A 19,244-nucleotide genomic window follows, 5' to 3' on the forward strand; every position below is an offset into this window, starting at 1 on the left:
GGGCTCTTTTAGTCAGGCTTCTGTCAAAGTTACCATGAAGGAACTTGGCAAGTGTCAGAGTCCAGACTTAAATGGTCTTGGTTAAACTGAAGAATGATATTCAGCAAAGGACAGTGTATTTTGTGATGTGCAGATGTAATCCAGGCTACATGTGTCAAAACGTGGCCAGCATCTTGATTTGTTAATATGTTTAGTTAAACCTTAAAATGGATGGACGTTCGGTGTAGGCTAGCGGAAACCAACTAGGAGAAACAGTAACAAACCATTGTTTCCGTCATGTTAAAGCAAAGACATGCATATACAAGATACATATGAAGCCAACACTATATTCAGATCATTTCACAATCCCCAATGGCTCATAAGAATGTAAACATAAATGAGGTGGTCTCATCCTATCAAATAGCTAAGAGGACAGCTCTCATTGTAGAAGAGGTGTAACTGACGGCAGACTCCTTTTCAATGCGAGTCTAGGATTTCATATGTTTGCCAAGGGAATTTGACACGCGTTGATAGAATCGCGTCTAAGTAATTCTGAAGTTGAGATACCCTGATGTAGTGGAGGGAGGAGCCTGGGTGGGGCATGCAGTGTGATCCTAGGTTTCAGGCTGCGAAAGCGGAGGCCTCGATTCTGGTTATGCCATGCGGGAGGTTTGCCACTGTGCGCCCTAGATCACGTTAGGCTATCTGCCCTCTGATGTGCTCCCCACACTGCCGCCAGTTGCATCCCAAAGAGGCCAGGTTTCCCGAGTTGCCCGACAGGCACGTCTGCTACAGTAAAGCGGGTGCACACTCCATACTCTTGCGATTTAGACCACTGGGTGGGCCCTGCCGATGGTGGCCCTCCTCGGATCCTGCTTCCAGTACTTCCTGCCAGGCACCTGACCCAGTTTTGAAGAAGAGCAGGGAGCTGCAGAGCAAGCCAGATAACTCATAAGTCACCTTAGGTTTTCAGTTAGTGGACAACATTTACTGCACGTGCCACTTACAAATAGCTGGAGGGTCACACAAAGCTGCAATGTATCAAGAAAGCCTTGCTTCCTTCAATACTCGATTGCCAGCCGACTGCCCTTCTGGCCACTGAATGACAGATGGGAAAGGTGTTGGAAGGGCAAGGGGCATAGCCCGCAGGATTGACTTCACGCGAATCAAGTCCTTCCGTTATCCGAAACTAGAATGTTCATTCCGTTTACCTCCAAGCATTTCTAAATAATCGCACAATTCAACAATCAGTTGTTTAGTGGCGATTTTATAAAGTAAGAACCAACAATGAAGGGCTACCCACAAATTGAAGCAGTAAAAGCACAAATCACTGAGGCTCAATAATACAAATATCGTATTGCAAGGATTTTTTCAATTTTATAGCGCACTATGAAAATTACGTATAGGCCATCTTGAACATACAGAGTGAAGGAATAACCATACAATATCCGGTTTTATACAATGCTTCATGCCGTTACTATATTACCCAATGTAGTTACACTCAATCTATCAACCTCATACCGTTTAAGGGCTGAATCAGCCAACCCGGGATTCGAACTTGTGATGGGCATGCTGTCCCAAGTCTCTGGGCGAATCCCTCTGATCTGTTCCACTGGAACACTGTACACTACTCTTAAATCTTACCTTAAAGAAAACATGCTTAGGTTATGCTCATTAATTACTATATTGAAATTAATAGTATAAAATTGCATGTGTAAAGGGATGTACGTTTAAAGAACGTATCTCAAAAGATCGAATAACAAAATAGCAGAGCCCATTTGCCTGCATTTTGTAATTCGATGTTTTGGGATTTTAACTGTGTCCCTCGCACTAGCTTTAATGTATGCGGGGGGACACCCCTGCAACCTATAATACTGCACTGGTAGAGCAGGGGACACCCCTGCAACCCACACTCCCCTGTTCGGTGTTATGGGTTTCGATCTAATCTATGCTGAATGCACACTAAAAGTGCATTCTGCATTTTATGTTTGAGTTTATATAGCGCTTTACACCAAAGCGCTTTACAGAAGAACAGGTACAGTAATGAATGAAGCATAATTTACAAACATGAAACAAACCAGCGATACAGTATTTAGAACAGTTTATACAGAGGAGGGAGGGGGATGGAGGGATGGGGAAGGGGGAGACCCTGGGTGACCAACGCACTAAGGTGGTTGCAGTATCGAAATTGGGGTTATCGGGAGAGGGGGGAGAGAGGTAGGGAAGGGGAGTCAGGGGGGAGTGAAGAAGGGCTTTGAGGGAGGATCGGAAAGATGGGTAGGTAGGGGAGGAGTGGATAGAGAGAGGTAGGGAGTTCCAATGGAGGAGGGCCAAGAGTTGGAAGGAGCGGAATCGCGAGGAGGCACAAGGGGCTGGGGGTACAGCGAGAAGGTGGAGATCAGCTGAACAGAGAGCGGGAGGAAGAGTAAAATGAGAGGAGGGAGGCAAGATAGGGGGAGGCGAGGTCGTGGATAGATTTGTAGACAAGGCAGAGGAATTGAAATTTCAGTTGTGAGAGGAAGGGGAGCCAGCCGAGTTGAGAGACTGAGGTAGAGATAGAGTCTCGAGGGCTAAGAAGACTGAGTGTGGATAGAGGAGTGGTAGATGGATTTTAGGGGAGTCAGGTGAGAGACAGGGAGTCCAAAGAGAAGAGAGGAGCAGTCAAAGAGGCGGGAGAAAATAAGGGAGGAGATTAGGAGCTTAGAAGCGTGAAAGGTGAGGGAGGAGCGGATTTTAGGGATATTGAAGAGGTGGTGCTGACATGCACGAGAGGTTAGGGAGATGTGGTTAGAGAAGGAGAGAGAGGAGTCAATATGGAGGCCTAGGTTGCAGGCATGGGTCGAGATGGGGAGATTAGAAGGAGGAAAGTGGATGAAGGGGGAGGGAAGAAAAGCATTTCAGTCTGGTCAGTGTTGAGGGAAAGAAAATGGGATGACATCCAATTTTTTATGGCCGTAAGGCAGGAATTTTAGATACAATATTTTCGTCCAATACCTGTTAAAAGGACCAAGATACATTTGAATCGCAATGAAAAAAGGCAGATGTTCTGAATTACCATTGCAATCCACTAGAGGAACCACCAGCCTTTTCTCTGCTTTGGCAGCCACGTGCCCCAACTCACAACCTTCGGGTCCGAAAAATAACTTAGAAATCAGAGAGTGTGGTGTGCAGCGAGAGATAGTAACCCAGACCGAGCGGCAGTATGGGAAGCTGAAGAGAACCCCAGCAGGTCAATGGGGGGGGGGGGGTGCAGAGTTAGCGAATGCTGGATCAAAAGCAGTGAGGAGATGGAGAACGCAGGGGCAGAGAAATTACTTTGAATGCACAGGCAGGGTGGCACGGTTACAGAACTCTGAGCCAGAAGAAATGAAGGAGTAGCAGAGGATACAAAGATTTTTTTTTAAAAAATTAAAAATCCAACCTGAGGGAGAGAATTGTGACCGCACAACCTTACCACGGTGAAAGATTCAGACATTTTGCGGTACTGACCAAGAAAGCATGAAGGCAACTTCTTGGGCAGCACTGGCAATTAAGGCAATGAGTTGGAAGAAAAACGAAACAGACAAGCGGGAAGAGGCATTTCTAAAATGCAGAGGAAGTTTGAATAAGGGCAAAAACTCTGCTGGAAGTTGGTTAAAGGGGGGGTTCTCAGTGTGAATGTCAGCAAGAGGAAGTGCTCATTGCCGGAACTGGGACAGAAGCATTCTGAATGTGCATTATCAAAATGGAGGGTAGGAGGAATGTACTGAAGCATTGGGGGGGCGTGGGGGGAGGAGAAAGTTAACAAGACGAGTGACTGCCAGGTGGGTCAGGAAGGGGTGATCCCAGTGACAGTGATGTAGAGGGTTACAGGCGTTTGACACATCTTTGCATGGACTAATTTGAAACACATCTGTCAGGTCTGTTATAAAAGCATAGGATCCGAGAGGTCAGCAATATGTTCTTCAGCTACATATATCGTAGAAGAGGCTGCACTTATAAAAAGCAATCTATAGGCACTCTGCCCAGCCTGTCATAAGGGAAGCATACACATCCCCAAGAAGCACGAGGCAAAGCAGGAGAGTTCGTCTCTCAAACTTAATGGGCAGAGCGCACTGTTGAATAGAGGAATTGCAACATGCAATTGAACCTTCGAAATACATTTTAGAAATGTATTCTTCCTTTTAAATGTTTCACTCCCACAAGCGACATGACTATTGATGGGACAAGAACACCTACATTTCCCAAAACCACCCCACCACCCTTTCCAACACCACTTTAAGAAATAGCGCTATACATTCGGACCGGTTCACTCGGAATAATGTTATTCAGGACAAAACCCTATCAAGAAACGGCACCGCTGCTTCACCCCCTCCACGCTACCATCTCACCTGGACACAGCTCCACAAAGCTTTGTGGAAACAATCGCAAAGTGTTAGGAAATCGAGACATGTTAATGTTCTCCTGGAACACGATCCAGACTCATTCAGAATAATGCGTTATATGCCACAGCTCGAGTTTACGCACAAAGAAAATGCACATACAACTGGAGATGCTGCAGTTCAAAGTGGTCACAGGCAAAGGAAATGCACACTGAAAAGAAACATGATCACAGAGTGAAAACACAAGATTGGTGGCCCTGCCTTACGTATGCAATGGCAGTGACAGCTATGCTTCAGACAAAATGCACCAGCCATTAAAAAGGCCCTCTATGCATCACAGAGGAACATTAAAAGCTGCTTTAAGAAAAGTGATCACGGAAACAATTATACTAAACTCGAAGCAATAACTGCTCCTAACATCGCGCAGTGACTCAGTCATAGGAATTCATTGCTATATGCTGCAGATCAAAGTGCTCATTCACAAGACCAGAAACATTATCACAGAGGTACCCAAATAAACCATGGTGTGCAAGGAGTCTCCTACCATTATAAGAAGGTACTCCCGAAAATGCTGTTTTGCTTGAGATGCACTGGCCATCAAAAGAATTTGCATCACAGAACAGCCACTTATAGACAGGGGGGCCTGTGTTAATATAACATTTAAAAAAATACTGTAATGCAGCACAGAAGTGTAAAAACAGCATCAATGTACAGTACCAGGCAGCAGCCAGCACTTCTCAAACATTTGCACTGGTATCTAAAGAAAAGGCCAACACTTACAGAGACGTCACCACACTGCGCCCCTCAGCGTCAGGAAAGAGACGACCGATACCACCGCAGCCGCACTATGTACTGCTTGCTGCAAATGCTCTGGCACACAGCTGAAATACATTCAAGACAATCAGAAAAAGTGACACGATGCGACTCCATAGACACTGGTTGCTTACTGATCCATCAGTGCAAAGACAAGGTTATGAACACTGGTGTATTCTAAACGTTAAGTGTCTCCCTAATAGGTGTTTGCAAACTTCAAGCAACAAGTCGACACATTTGCCCCGGTTAATTTGCTCAACTGAAGTGTGGCTGCTCAATTTGACAGCAGCTATCCCAGCATTTATAGCATGTAGCGGATTAAAGGCTGAATATCCCGCCGCTTCCTTCCAGCCATGGTACAGAACCTTCAGTCTTCGCTCATCCGCCTCCAACTCCCTCAGGATCAGCCGCTTCTCCAAGCGGCGAGTTGGTAGTAGATCTCTTTCTTCGGCTGGGGCCTCCCTCTGGACCAGCCTCCCTGAAACTTGGAGTCATCCCTGGTTCCGGAAGCACCTTGAAACCTCTCTGCTTCTGCTTTTCCTGGCTGATACTGAAACTGAGCTGGTTACCTGGCCACCCTGCGATCTTGGGCCCAGGACCCCCCCCCCACACGTCACACACCTGCACTGCCTTCCTGGTAACCCTCGCACTTGGGGACTGTTTTCTGTACCCCTACAGTCCCACTATGAACACTTTGCACCTGATGTTAGCACTTACCCTTGCACTTGCCACCTGCTTGCTGTACTTTTACCCATTGTTTATTTATTCTATTATCCCATGTATCGCACTGTCCCCTCCCCCACCTCACTTTCCTCCTTCCCATGCACTTGCGCGACCTAAATGACACCTGGCCTAGTGTGATCATGGTCTGTCTTCCTTCCGTTCCCCCTCCCTTGCCTCGCCGCGCCTTGAAACACTTGTGTGTAGGCGTGTATAAATTCCATGTTATATCAGGGGATTGGGACATACTAACTTTGCTTCCTTGTCTTCAACTTTGCTAGGCTACTCCTTTGGCGACATTTTGGAATCGGATTGAAAATCCATGTATGGGTGAAACTTGATGTTTAAATGTAGGCACTGCAAGCGAGGCAGTGTCTTACTTGCTCGGCAAGACCCATAGTCTAATAAACGGATCACTGTTAAGGACCCGAGGCATCCTGTAAAAAATACACAGAACAATATCCCTGGCACAGATGCCCAACACACAGAAGCTACAACGTTACTGTACATCTAAAAGCTACACATTGACCCACACAGAGAACTGTTGTGCTACTATTAAACCTAGGTACCATGACAGCACAAACCGACACTGAGGGGCGGAGGGGGGAGGGTGGGTGTTGTGGAGTGTGGTAAATGCAAACAGTTATGTCATCTAAGCTTTCCAAAGTAACAAATGGGTTATCCAACAGCTCAACACCAATGGGCAATGAGTACCCATCACCTCCCTCCCCCAAACACCATGTAATCACCTACCACCACATGCACTTTTATATGTAATTGGTCAAATTCGACTAAAAACGCTCGAACAAAATGCATACTTTTAAATATCACTCGATGAAAACACGTATTATGAACGGTTGCCAGTTCACCAGAAAGGAGTAAGAGGATGATGGAGAACGGCCTTTTTGCAACACACAGACCAATAAAGCAATCCAAGTCCCTAGGACTGGGTGGGGTGTCCCAATAAGAGATTTTCATTAGAATTCTGGTATCGACAAACAGGTTTTCACTTGGTCTCGAAATAAAAGACGGCAGGGTTCATTACTCAAGCACACTCATAGCTAGCTTCCTGCTTAGATTATAGGAGTGTGCTCCGACTCATCAGAATGGATTGCAACAAAGTGACTCGAATTGCAGAAGTGAACCATGATACACATGTTGGAAGGTGGGCAACGGTTGCTAAAGCTGCACCTTCTCGCAGTCAGTCATTCTGAACAGCTTCACTTTACCGCAACCCCTCAGGTCTCTGGTGGCAGTCCTCATTTTATCTCAGCCATAATCGTCAAACCAGACCAGGGACCGGTTTTACCTGCTCACAGATTACACGGCACGGTGTGGCTAACAGTCAGTGAAAGAATCCTGAATGATATGTGAAGTCCTGAAAAGATATTTCAGCCCATTGCCTAGCTAAGTTCAGACCATTAACCAGAGTGGAACGGGGGAAGAGGTTTCCGATGTATATTGGTCAGGCATATGAAAGGTTTGATTTCTGGCTGGAGAGTGCGGTGGACCCCATTGCTTCAGGAGCCGGCAGGTAGATCAGGGGCAAGGCAATGCACGTCAACTGCTCCTTGAAGGGTCTGATCCTTGCGAGTGATAGCTCAGTCAATCGCACCTCAGACCCAAAGCCCATTGGACGGGCCCACACTTCATGATCACGCATTAGCAGCTCAGGTGTCATGCCCCATCTGCTGGAGGTACAAACTAACAGAACATTCGATCATTGCCCCCTTTGATGAAGGCGTCAAGAAGAATACCAATTAAAATAGCGGCTACACAGATTGGCGTCTACCAGCTAGGATTTCGGACAAAGTCCTGCACTTGAGCACTGGCATGACGTGTCAAGAGGTTCCCTTGATCTTTAACCAATGTGATAGCTGGGGGTCGATGGCCGGGGATGTTTACACATGCCCATGCCATGACACAGGAATTGTTCTACAACCGGTGGTAAAACGCTTGACTGCATGGTCTGTCCGAGTCAGATGATCACATAACAGGCGGAAAAGTACCATGAGATAAATGGGAGCGTTAGGACACACAAGATAACGAAGTTAAACCTTGGTTTAAGTATTCACGATCCTCTCAGCAATGTGTAGTTCTGAGACCGCGGGCCAACATCACATCTCACTATACTCAACACTTTTCACCTAACACAACCATCTGAGCAAGCAGAAAACACAAACCCATGTGGATCAACACTTGGAAGCAGACGCTAACCCACAGACCATACTGCTGAAGCGTACCATAACTGACATAGAACATGTATACAGCTTCAGGGTACGCTCAAGCCATGTCCCAACAGACTATGCACTGAAGCTACCTAGAAAGCTCACTGGCACACAGAACCCACTTTGGAAAAATATAGTTCTCCTGTCAGACACACTTGATCAGTACTCCACAGATATGGGTCACTATGGTCTGGATCTTGGCTGTAGCTAGTTTACAACATGAATACACAGCCACTGTACAGGTTAGAAGGTCTTCGGTCAAAGGCAAAATGTACAACAGCACAGTCAACCCCACATGGACTCAATGCTTCATGCTTTAACGAGTACACCCTTCACAGGACCCAGGACCAGATATAGATGTTCACTTGAATCATGGACATGGTTGGTTCTTCTCAATTGAGCTTTATATTGTAGCACCAGAGAAAAACAGGAAGTCGTCCAACCTGCGAGGCAGAAGCGATTGCTTGGCCCATCAAGCCTTCACATCTTAGGTAATGGTCCAGTCAACCAGGACACCCAAGCATCCCCATGGAGGTCAGACCACCGAAACTAGGAGTAGAGGTGTTGGAGATGTGCCTAGACTTAGTAAACTGAGGGTAGGTGTTACAGTGATAACTCGTGCTGGACTGAATGTCAAGGCATTGTCTGGAGGTGTGGGGGGGAGGGGTACAGGGATTTACATACGTGGTCACTCAGTGTTAATTAGTCAAGTGAGATCAGTGGCAAGGGACCTCCCTGCCTGTGGTACTGGGCCCAAATCCAAAGCATTTATTTCCAGTACACTGGCCACAAAGAGTTAATAAGAGAGTGAGGGAGCTAGAGAGGGGGAGAGAAAGATGGGAGATTCAGCTACTTCTCAAAGAAAGCATTGAACCTGCTTATACCTAGTTGAGAGACTAGGACATCCACAATCAAGAGAAAGGAGCCTTCTCGGATGACTAACTGCAGCCAAGGAGGCAAACACACGGAAGAAAGCTAGGCAGCAATCAGCACACCAAAGGGCATACATCTTGTGGGGCACACCATAATTTGTTGCTAAACACAACACAAAAAATAAAAAAGCAAAATAAAAAAATAAAGAAATAAAAAACATGCATCACAAGCACTTGCCACCTGTAGAACACAATATAAAACACTTAACATTCTAGAGAACTGGGGGTAAAACATCTACTTCTCTTCACGCCAGAAAGGCCTCATAACACTATCCGTCTGTAGCACAGGGGTCTGTAACCCACCCGGTGGAATCAGCTAGGTCCAAGGTTACCAAAGGCTCCATGTTGGGGAGGGTCACAATTGCCCAGTTCTGGACTTTCATTTCACTATCAATTGCATTATGGGAATTTTAACTGTTTCATTCCAATTGAATGCATTGTACAGAAATTCAATGCAAAGCCCAGGTCTGGAGCATGACGTCAGAAGTCAAATGGAGCCGACTGGTAACCTTATGGCGGTAGCAGCACTAGTCAATGTTAATGGTGCAGTTGGAGTTTGTTGTAGTATAAAGTTATCATTCAGTGGTCAGAGGTCAGATAGCATTTCTCTTACCACATTGTCCTATTTGTATAGCATCTTTGAAGCACGGACCTTTAATCATGGGGAACAAAGTCATTAAATGTTAAAAAATGAAATGTGCACCAAAAAAATAAATAAATAAAATGTATGGCATGAAGCATGGGCCAGCTTTTATTTACAACATTAAAAATAATTACAATGCTTGAAGGGGTCATTTTTGGAAGTCCAAAATAAAACAGAAAAATCCATCTATCTAGGAGAAAACTGGATTTGGGTTTCTTCTTAAGTTACACCTAACCTTCCCGCTCAGATCCCTGCAAGCCACTGCACTTGTTCTTGTACTTTCCAAGATATTGTATGCCAACAGCCCCAACATGGGAATACTTACTAAAGAGACCAGAATGCTGCAGCCACACTCCCAAAACATCAACGCATCATCCCGCCCCTCTGAACAATACACTACCCACCTATGAAACATACCATGCAATTCAAAACCATCTCTATTGCCAACCATGCCTTTCACAGGAGGGACCCAAAATCAACCAAGAGGAAATTCATGAACTACAAGATAACAAGAGCTCTCCATGCCTACAACGTGATTTTCGAGATAGTAACTCGCCCAAGCCTGGCTATTCACAAGACCACATCTGCTGTATTCCAACAGCACCCTCAATGTCTGGACCAATAGAAGCCCACTGAATCAATTTCAAACCAACAAGCAAGCACCTCAGGAAACAAGCAACCCCGAGGCAGACAACCCTGCCGCCCCAAGGACAGCACAGAGCTCGATCCCAAACGACCGTCTACAAGGAATAGCAGGAGCCGCAACCCCGGCAAAGCCCAATGCAACCAAAGCAGGACCCTTCTGGGTTAGTCTCACCAACACATGGCAGACGCCTGCGCACAAGACCTCAATCAATAAGCTCAAGAGATTGGACCGTCATAGGTCTCGCCTGCCCCGATAACTGAACCAGGAACTGCAAGAACTCTGCTTCCTGATGGAGAACACCAAAACTAAAACTCCACTCATGAACCAGCAGCAGAGTAGGACGAATGGGTCAGGATGGATTTAAGATTCCAAACGGTATGCTATTTGAAAGGTCTTTTGTCCTTTCCAAATCACCAACATAGCTTTCTCATAGCGCGAGGGTGGACTGAACGTTGCTGTACTGTGCCCCCGGCCCAGGTATCCAGATCATAGTATGCGGGTGGAGGAAAGGAATGAAGCATTAGGGGAGGGAGGGTACAGATAAAACAAGGTGCTTCAAATGGAGAAGGGGGCGTTAAGGAAAGGACAGGGTTTATGATCACCAGTCCCAAATCTCAACTCTATCCTATCTCTACCACCTTACACTACACACTTGCAGCCTCATGCCAACCTACACCACATTAGCTCCGACAGAGCTTCATCAAAGCTCACATCTTAAGCTCCATCACACACCCAGGCCAGGTGCTAATGCTGCCTAGCAGAGCTGCAAATTTACTAATCCTGGGCTCTCGTGCCCAAGCATGACTGCTAAACCACTCGGAACCGTACTGGCTCTCATGTATCTCCAGCGTGCCCCAGTGGAATAACTGTGCCGAAAATGTTGGGGGGGGGGGGGAAGAGGGGGACATGTCATCTGAAGAAAAGGTGCCCCAGACAAATGAATGGGGGCATAATGGTGTGCGATGAAAGTTTGGGGGGTCAAACACCCCTGTCCCCCCCCTAAAATTACGCCCATGGCGTGCCCACCTCCCCTACTCTGCCATCCCTCTTTTCTTGCAGAGCTACGCACAACAAGGCCGATAAAATGCCACGCTGCGCTACACAAACCACTTAACCTGATATAATTAAGCATTCAAGCATGAGCAATTCGAGGTGTTTTTGTTTAGATCTAGGAAAACCAGACGTTCTCTAGTTGTGCGTCATAGACTGGGGTGGGAGGGTGCACTTCTTGTAAAAAGAATCTCAGTAATGGTTACCAATGTAAACAATGCGTAGAGTGTGAGCGTGGCATCACACCACCAGCCTTCCCAGTGCATTCTATGCTTCACGTGCAGGTGAAAGCCCAGCTCACCCAGGGAGGGGCATGGGACTCGAGGAGTTTCAAAAGCCACAACCAAACAGCTGGGATAAGCACGTGGGTCATTTGCATGTGTCCCTTTTTGCATAACTTAAGATACACGCATACAGATGCAGCAGCAGCAGCCGGTACACACGTCATGTGCCTGGGCAACGGCGACGGACTTTATTTCGGGAGCGGTCCCTTACTCAAGGGGACACATTTTCCCTGTCTCATCAGTTTTATGAGGCACTCACACAAACTACGTTTGCAGCCCATGCAACTCATCCGCCCCAACCAGGTCCTGCTACAGAACGCAAACGACGTCACTTCCGATCTGGCTCCCGGTAGAAGCCACAGAGGATGCGAGTTGCCCTAACTCAGCAGCGCACATCGCCCGAGTCACACAGGCCGAGCGCCAGAGTGTGAACACATCCCCGGGCGGGAAGCGTCTATTATGTGCATTCTGAAAAGGAAGGCTTAAATCGCGGCTGCAATAGGTTTTTTAGGCGGCTGCGCAACTTGGAACCGGGGCTTAAGTTCTCCATTTCCATTAGGGTCAGAAAATTAAAAAAAGAGCTGTCCCCGACAAAAGTAAAGGTTTGCGGCCCAGTAATCTAAAGCCAGAGCAAGCGCGAGGTTTGTCTGTAAATATAACTCACCAAGCAGCTGCAAATCACCTCAATCAGGGGGCAAAAAAATGGCACCAGGCAGGGGCGCCGAGTACGCGGGTGCTCCGGGACCTGGGCACCCGCCTGCAGAATGATGTCAGGGCTAAACCCCCCTCCCACACCCATAGCTCTCAACCATTTATGTCGGAAAGGCGGGTGAAAACACACGATTTTATTTTTGGCGGGTGAGAGGCCCATTGAAACGAATGGCCGTGCAGGAGGCTTGGCGGGTGAGTCAGCGCTTTACAAGGCGGGTGACACCCGCCAAAAGCGTGTGAGTTGAGAGCTATGCACACCCTGCGACCGAGCGAAGAGACGCAGTATTGATGGCCCTCTGTTCCATCCATACTGTGTCTCTCTGGCGGCCCCGGTATAAGCAGGGTAAAAAACGAGGTTTCTAAATTGAGAGACGGATGCAAAGCAAGAGGCTATTGCTTTGCATCGGTCCCTCAATTTCTAAAAATCGTTTTGGTTTGGGTATACTTCTACATCTGTGCACCCGGGTGCACGGATGTAGAGGTACACCCAACCCAAAAAGATTTTTAGAAATGGAGGCACAGATGCAAAAAACAAGTCTGTCCCTCAATTTCTAAAAATCTTTTGGATTGGATGTATTTGTACATCTGTGCACCCCTCTTGCATCGCATCTGCGAAGGCACGGAGAGGGTAAATGAGACTGTTTGCATGTCTCCGAGTGTGTACGTGGTGAGGGTGAATGCTATGCTATGGGCGGGGAACGGGAGCGTTGAGGGAGGCAACTCCCCTGAATTCTAAGGAAGGTAACAGCGTGGGAGGAGGTGGGATCACCTTCTTGAGGGGGGGGGGGGGGTTAGCGGCGTGGGGGCAGTAGAATGTGATAATTCAGCCTTTTGAAGAACACACAAATCGGCTGAAATACATTGTATTTGTTCTTCAAAATGAAGACTTATCACATAGAACCCAGTATAGACATTGCCATACTGTTGACCTTGTTCAGTGTAATAGCATTCAATTGGACAGTACTTGCAGGGCCTAATGGTGCATAACTAATGGGCTGCTACACTTTTAAAGAGACAGTAACAGCAAGAAGTAAGCAAGTGATCCGGGGTCTGCAGCCCCCACACACATGGGATTCCCATGCACCCACTTGCGAGATTTGCAGCAAACTAGTGAGATTGTGTTGCAAGGCAAGAGGCACATGCGCACAGGATGGGATGGGATGGCATTTCCTTCTCCCATCCTAGTTGTGTTGCTCTGCCTTTTGAGGGCTACTACCACCTGGATGATTATAGAGGGGTGGAGTAGGGGCAGTGTTGGCCTGCTGGAATGAAACTAAGGCTTAAACCTTCTTACTTTACATTAGTATATGCTAGTCAATGTTTCCACTGTTCTGCGCCCCCCCACCCACCTCGCACCAGGTTGGCGACTATGTGCAAATGCGGTCATATAAGTGCTGGTGATGTCACTTCCTATATTTGGGCATCCCCCAGGAAATTCATAAAATCGGCTCCCCTGGCACCAGGAATGGTTTAGGTCTACTTGATCGAAAATATTAATACTTGTGTAACCAATGTACATCAGATGTCCTTTAAGCATAGCAATGGGCAGCTCACACAATGAGCGAGAACAACCAACCAACCCAAGGTTCATCATGTTACTTACCGCAAGCAGGTAGCTACCCTTCCCACGCCAGACCGCATGCTCAGATCCCCGAAAGACTACAGTATTGCAATAAACACAAGCAACAACAAAAGAACATCTTCGGAATTAAGCATCTTCAGCTTTTTCTAGAAATGTGTTATAGCACCGAAGAGCAAGATAGAAAATAAAAATCACAAAGCTTGAAATAAAATCAGGACAACCAAAAGAATACTGCAGAGCATCCTGGCCCAAGGGTCACTCGATTTTCAGTGGTGAGCCAACAAATGCTGGCGGCGGAAGCAGGAGGAGGTCTGGCCTCCAATGTCGAACGGGTGACCTAGTACTTTCTGGCAACATCTTTAGACGACGTACAGATACCGCACGTGACCACGCTACCAAGTTCTATCAAGATTAGAGAAATCTGCATCCTAGAAGGTGATACTATTTAATCAATTCAATTATCTACCCCTCATGAAATATTACCAATGATTATGTATCACTCATAAGTCGCTTCGTTCTCGTGTTGTAGATTAGAAGTGAAGCTAACATTACATGAAGTTTATGCAATTGATTAATTTCCCACTCCTGATGAAGGGATTCCAAAAGGCATCAAGCTCAATTTTTATTTAAATGTCGTTATTTTATATGCAAAAATACATAACACATATTTCATTTGTATCTGTTTTTCTCTATAAAGTGTCAACAAAAATTTGAATGAACGAACTGTGATCAATTATATGTTCCACGAACTAACCACCAGGAACAACAATTAATGTATTTTTGAACTATCCATACAGTAATTACACTTGACTGATTAATATATATTAGTGTGCAGGGGACGCGAGTGTCCACTAATCCAGGATACTGGTTTTCTGTGCTCATACTTGCTACTTTTTTGCTCCAGAGTCGCTCTCTCTCCTCTCCACCTCTGAACTTCCTTTAAATGAAACACTAAATTCAATCAAACGTCGTGAATTACTCCATTAGGTGTGCGTTCCATAATTCTGTCCCTATAGTAGTACATATATAGAGATATATATATATATATATACTCATTCTAGGCGTCAACCCCCTTTAGAGCTGTACAAGACATGCGTATTATCCGACATTGGATACAGAATCTTCTGTGAGCAAAGTTGGCATGCCTACTGATGCTGCCTGCCTGGCAGAAGAGCTAGGGGGCTATGGGTGCCCCACCTGGAGGGAGGGGTAGCGGAAGGCTGCACGATTGGCCATGCAGCAGGGAAGGATGGAGCACACTTGCTCTGGGAACAAGTGCCCACAACGGGTTGTATGTGGGTGCACGCATCAGGGAGTTTGCTGCCACATGGAGTTAGCACTTGAGGGAGACCGTGATGCGATGGGCAGGAAGGATGGGTTAAACCGAGCACTCCAAGTGTCGATCTGGTAGTATGAAAAGGCAGCTGTGCCGAGGCATTGAGCACACTAAGACTCCATCCAAAGAACACAACATTTAATGTAGTACTTCTTGATGGCTGCCCAAAGTGTGCAGAAGGCCACTGTTGTATACAGCTTGCGTGCCACAGAGGTTGGGTGAGCACATCAGGGGACTATAACCACCCACTGGCACATAACACACAAAACACATCACATCCCTCTGCGCACCAACTTAGACGTTCCACCTGCTCAAAAGCCAAACATACAACACACTTCCACTTCTACATGGGCCCTACATGTGATAATGCTGGCGTCTTGCATGCAACACACCCACCTGCTTGCCAACTAGTGCAGCTTGATATATGCCACTGCCATGCACAACTTAGAACAGAGGGGCAAAGAGCCAAGACATTGCTCTTCTTCTTCTGGACATGGGTACTCCTTTCTTAGGGCTGAGCTACAGCACACCTCGGTCTCATACAATGACAATGTACACAACCTAGTGGGAGTGGAAATAGGGCACATCAGTCTACTGGACACAGGTCCTGCACACAACCTTCCGGTGTCCAAAGTACAACACGTGTCTCTGCCCCCCACCTCCTGGAATTTCAGGTGAACAGAACCTCTTCTTTTAATTTGACCAACTGGTGTCCAAGATACATCACAAGTCTGAAATGCTTGTTGTCTGCATACCGCCTATTGAGGCTAAAAATACATCACCTCTTTACACAACACCCATTGAGGGGGATGAAGTACAATAAACCTCTCTCCTGGAGACAGGCACCGTAGGCGATCTAGTGGGTTACAGGGTACAGCGGGGCCCTCCCCTTCACACCAGTAAGTGAAAGCAAAGAGATGGCCCTGCTCTGCACAACTTCTAATAGTCAGAGGCGTAGACAGGGTAGGGTCCGAGTGGCCAACGCCCACCCAGAATCTGGAAATGGCCACTCAACAGCGTTGTGTGGGAATTTGCATGGGTTAATCTCACTGCGGTGGGCCCAACTTGATGAGCTCCTGGCCCCACTGGTTATACAATCCTGGCTATGCCTCTGCTAATGGCACTGAAAGTACAATACATCATGATCCAGAACATAGATGCTACCAAACCGAGGCCTGCACTGTATATACGTCCCTCATTGCAATGGGCACTGGATAATACAAACATTTCACTGATAATCACCAGCTAATGCAACCGTGGGAAAAAAAGTTGGCCACTCCCAGGTGCACCAAGTATCTCTCCCTGTGCCAGGGTAGAAGCCTACCACTCAGTTCTGTAGAGCAAATGAGCGGCTTATACATGCTTCATCTTCTAGAAGAGGTCGCCCATGCATAGGGTTCTTTACTCTGCCTATCCAACTGGCGCCTCTACACGTTTACATGCAATAGAAGGCAGTCAAGCCAAACCAGCAGAGCAAAACACATTTTAGGCTTTTTAAATGGAGGGCCCCAGGAGGCAGCAAAAGGGTTGGCCCTCCACCCAGGTGTCCTTATAAAAAAATAGCTGTATGGATCCTAGCACAGAGGCAAAAGGAATTTCGTCCTGGGGAGTCCCATTAGGCCATGTGCCCAGACCATACATATACAGGAAGATGCCCAGTTTGAAGGACTGGTCTACACCAGCATGAAGACACATTGTAAACAGAGCCCTGTGTGTTCGGTGGCCTTTTGACACATCTGGGGTGACCAATTCAAGAAGTTATTCAACACAAAAACTGGCCTCAAATTCAACCAATTAATTTCAAGGTATGATAAAACAGAGGCAGGCCCTTTGAGGTACTAGACAATAGCCTAGAAATACCTTCCCCTTAAATCTCAGAACGTACAATTCCAACATACGACATTTTTAAACAGGAGAGAAGCAGTCTTAATCTCACAACCAGAACGTACACCATCTCAAATTTGATAAAGACCCATGTCACGAGCTGCCACCCCGACTTTTGCTTTACAAGTATGGCACACAAGGCCAATCTGGCTAAATGCCAGGATTGGACATGGGTGCTTCTGGGGCCAGCTAGCAACTCCGCCTGCCACTATCCCGTTACCATGATGGGCAAGTGCCTGGAAAGATGGTATTCCTGGGAATATGCTCACCATGAACACAAGTTATTTCACAATCTTTGCACACGCTTGTCATTTTCGCCTTCCTGTATAGCGTGCTCATTCTTTGCATGTTCGCCTCCTTTCAATGAAAGTGAAGCTGTCCCCCTCAAGGTACATTCCTGTAAACATGCTAAAAACGACAGGAGGACCCAGAAGCACACATCACTGTATATCGCTTTGGATAAAAATGTTGCCTTTCGCAGGCAGCCATGTTCCAAGCTTACTAGCTGTGCGTCTCATTCATGTCTTCTCAATCAAGCAAGCACTGTGGATAGCACACCACTGTCTTATCAAATGTTCACGGACAGCTCAGTGTTAGTCATCTTCATAGTAAACAACTCCTGCGAGTATTGTGGGCTTGCTCAGCAGCTACATAACGGATTTGGGGTCAGCCAGCCCAGATGTGCTAAATTCCGCTTTATATTTTCTTCCATGCATGTCCCGGAGAATGTTGGTGCTGGGTATAAATAAGGTCTACAGCAAAGACCTAAGAGGTCTCAGGATAAAGTAGTAGTGCTGCATCATGTGTCAGTGAAAGTACTCAAAGACCCTAAATGAAATTCTGAGGTAAAAACGAGCCACAGCAGTGCATTCTGGGAAAACGCGATGAACTGTTAAGGAGGTATTGTGTTCCCATACGCTGTAATCTGGTAAATGTAGTCAAAGTAAAATGCATTAAGAGGACATGCAAGATATGGAGAACCATGACCAAGCATCCTGAGGAATGGAGGGAATGCCCCAATAAACGGCTAAGGCCCTTTTGTCAACGCAAAGAGCCATACTGGCACGGATTTTAAAAAAGTATTTTCTTACACCTTTAAAAGCCATGGTAATGGTATTTATAAAGCACCTGTACACAGGCAAGTCTTTCAAAGCGCTCAAGGAGGGTGTGAACAAGGGGGGAAAAAACAGCGGTCACTCAGAGCCCTTGAAATTCCAAGACAATAATAGTCTGCACAGGCAGAGTAAGTGCATATAGTACATTCAACAGTTGGACACAGCAAATAGGCCTGAATGGCGATTCTGCAGTTTTTACTGAGTGCATTTAGGGGTGAGGACAAGGGAGAACAGAGACCATCTTCAGACGCAGTGCATCCAGAACATGCAAGTGCACAGACGGTCATGGGATGGGGGGGAGGGGGGGGAGGACCAAGTGCATCCAGCAGGTGGAGACTGGGCTAAGGGCAGAGAGAGCCACTCTTCTGTGTATTTTCCCAAGTGTAGTAAGGGTGTGTGGGATGTAGGGCCCCGAGGCAAGTGCGAGAGAGGACTGGCGGGGGTGCCCAGGACCTATGAGACTCTGAGGTACATCAAGCGGCCAGTCAGCAGAGCTGTAGGTAAGAGGAGGGAAAGTGTAAAAGAGAAGAGCTAGGTTAGCAGGGAAGAGGGTGAAGAGGCAGGTCTTGAGGAGTTTCCGGAGCTTAAGAAGATTGGGCTCAAGACAGAGGGCAGCAGGAGGCTGTTCCAAAGGGAGGCACCTGCTGAGGATAAGGATCTCCCTCCAAACCTCTGCTTGGAGGACCAGCTTGGAGGTAGATGAGCAGAGGGCTCTTGAGGGACAGTTTTTAGGGAGGCAGCATTGCAGGTAGGTACGTCCCAGGCCCCGGAAAGCCTTCTGGACAAAGCAGAGGGCCTTGAACTTAATCCTTGCAGCCACGGGGAGCCAGTGAAGGGATTTCAGCGCCAGAGAGATGCAGTCCCTGGGCTTGAGGCCAAGGATACATTTTGCTGTTCTGGATGAGTTGCAGAGGGCGCAGGACAGAAGCAGGGAGGTTGAGGAAGAGGCTGTTGCAGTAG

The 19,244-nt window shown here is 46.9% G+C and overlaps 1 protein-coding gene across 5 annotated transcripts in view; it reads right to left on the reverse strand.

Moving 5' to 3' along the window:
* MICAL2 (microtubule associated monooxygenase, calponin and LIM domain containing 2) overlaps positions 1-19,244 on the reverse strand; it is a 1,393,870-nt gene that overhangs the window by 1,369,943 nt on the left and 4,683 nt on the right. The window lies entirely within an intron of this gene.

The sequence above is a fragment of the Ambystoma mexicanum genome, chromosome 11 (assembly GCF_040938575.1).
Source record: "Ambystoma mexicanum isolate Mex_15411 chromosome 11, UKY_AmexF1_1, whole genome shotgun sequence".
In the NCBI taxonomy this organism is placed as follows: Eukaryota; Metazoa; Chordata; class Amphibia; order Caudata; family Ambystomatidae; genus Ambystoma; species Ambystoma mexicanum.